Below are 2,426 nucleotides of genomic sequence, written 5' to 3'. Positions count from 1 at the left end.
ATGGCGCTGGGCAAGACCATTGTGCTGATGTTGTGCCTCGTAGGCACGGCGGGAGGCGCATTGAGAGGATTATGCATCCCGCCACCGAGGTCGGCAGCAAGAACACCACGCTTAGCCATCAGTGTCATTACTCCTACCACACCACGGCCGTCGCTTGACTGGCGTGCGCGTGGTGCTGTCACGCCGGTCATGTTCCAGGGACAGATCGGTAAGGAGATCGAGGTTGTTGCTTGCTCAGTATAGCACATGTCTAGTATGAACTACTACCGCTACGCGCGCAGTACGTGAATGAATGGAACCTTCATTTGTCACTAGGGTGCCATTGAGGGGCCGGGCTACACAAGACCCAAACTGGAAGACTTGTCAGGCTGTCGAGCCAGCAGATATTCGACTACTCCAACAAAAATATGGCTGACTCAGACCTCAAGGCGTTCGACTGGGTCGTCCGCAACGGGGGTGTCGCCTCAGAGGAGACGTGCCCGTACGTGGGGCGAGTCCAGGATGCAAGCGGGAGAAGCTGCATATGATCTCCGCATCCATCAGAAGCTACAAGATGGACATCCGCGACGAGCTCGACCTCTTGGCCGCCGTCTCTTACAAGCCGGTGTCTGTCAGGATGTGGCTTGACCCACCCTTCTACAACTACACAGGGAGCATCTTCACGGGACCATGCGGGAAGGAAGCCCGCAGCATGTTGCTGGTGGGTTGTTGCGCCCTTGCGGACGGCAAAGAATACTGGATCTTAAAAAATTCTTACGGCGTTCATTGGGGTGACCAGGGCTACTTCTACGTGCAACGTGGCGCCTACCATCTGCCAGGCCTCTGCAGCCTTGCGTTTCTCGTCGTAGAACCCGAATAGACTCTAGACTACTCCATCCCTCATTAAAAAGAGAAGGCTTATAAAGTTTAGGCCTTTTTTAGTTCATAGGATAGGATTATCATAGGAATAGGAATCTTGTAGAAAATGAGATGACATGTATCTTAAATCCTATGAGTAGGGCTGGACACGAGCCGAGCCGAGCCGAGTTCGGCCCGAGCCATGCTTTAGCTCGCTCTGAAACGAGCCAGCTCGGCTCGGCTCGCTGATGCAACGAGCTGCATATGGGTGGCTCGGCTCGTTTTTGCAATGGCTCGGTCTAGCCCGAGCGGCTCGTGAGTGGATGGACAGGGGTCACTGCCAGGTGGGCCCTGTTTACGTCTTCTTCCCATGAACCTCGCTGCCGCTAGATGTGGGATCACCGGCGGTGCTATGGAACTCAGGCGAGGTGGAGTGGTGCTTGGAGACGAGAGGAGTACTTGCAGACCCATAGGATGTCGATGAATCACTTGGCGGCATGGTCGCCGCCCTGCAGCTGGTGCGCGACGGCCGCCGTGTGCGTGCCGGTGCTTCATGTGGCAAGGAATGGCGCATGCTGCGGAGTCTTTCCTGCGCTGCGTGGGCGGGCTACCGGCGCTGCGCGGGCGGGCTACCGGCGCCGCTCGACAGGCTACGCAAGCGGTGGAGGAGAGGCACGTGGCAGCGATGTCGGCAGGTCCGTGAACGGCGCTGGCGGCGGCGTGGCGTTGAAATCCTAGTGTGTTACTGCCGCACGAGAGAATTGACCAGGATGGGCTGCGGGGAGGTTTCTGGCCGTGCGGGAGTTCACAAACTAGTGGGATGGGCTGCTTGGGCTGCCTCGTGCGCATTTGGGCTTTGCCTGAAGCGAGCCACCCGAGCTGGATCGAGCATTTTTAGGCTCGGCTCGTTGGCCCAACGAGCCCAGTTTCCAAACTCGGCTCGGTAGGTTTTGTTAGCAGGCCAAGCCAGTTCGGGCCGAGCTGAAACGAGTTTCGAGCCGAGCCAAAAAGCTCGCTCGGACGTCCAGCCCTACCTATGAGTAGGAATAGGAAACAACATGTCATTTGGTTGACACCAAAGGAATTTTTCCATTGAGTCTAGGCTCTTTTTTATTTTTCTATGAAATGTGGAGGATAGGAACCAATCCTATGTAAGAATAGGAATCCATTCCTATGAACCAAAGGGCTCTAAAGAAAAAAAATCCTATAAGAATCCTATCCTCTAGAATTCCTATGAAATTCCTCTAAACCAAAGGAGGCCTAATCTCTAGTAAATAATGATACAAAGTTTAATGAAGTTTGTAAGGGAAAACTATCAATAATTAAAATACTAACTAGATACTTACAATATTAAAATATGTCTTATTGTGCAGTTAGTGATACTAAGTTTCTATTCTAATTGTGATAGTATTAGTTGTCTCTAAAATATTCAAACATTATTGCATTTGATTTGAGATAAAATTTGATTTTGCACTACTTCCAATGCAATTGAGTGCATGAAGCATGCCTATAGATAGTTGAGCCGCTAACAATTTAGTATTACATTTTCTCCAGCCAAGTGGTCATGGAGTGCCCGACGCATCTCAAGC

General features: G+C 52.1%; 1 pseudogene; it reads left to right on the top strand.

Moving 5' to 3' along the window:
* LOC123152987 (zingipain-1-like) lies at window positions 1-859 on the top strand (annotated as a pseudogene).
* The last annotated feature ends 1,567 nt before the right edge of the window (window positions 860-2,426 follow it).

Source organism: Triticum aestivum, chromosome 7A (assembly GCF_018294505.1).
Source record: "Triticum aestivum cultivar Chinese Spring chromosome 7A, IWGSC CS RefSeq v2.1, whole genome shotgun sequence".
Classification (NCBI taxonomy): Eukaryota; Viridiplantae; Streptophyta; class Magnoliopsida; order Poales; family Poaceae; genus Triticum; species Triticum aestivum.
The sequence above is the reverse complement of the archived record's forward strand: the minus strand, read 5'-3'. Positions and strand labels throughout refer to the sequence as shown.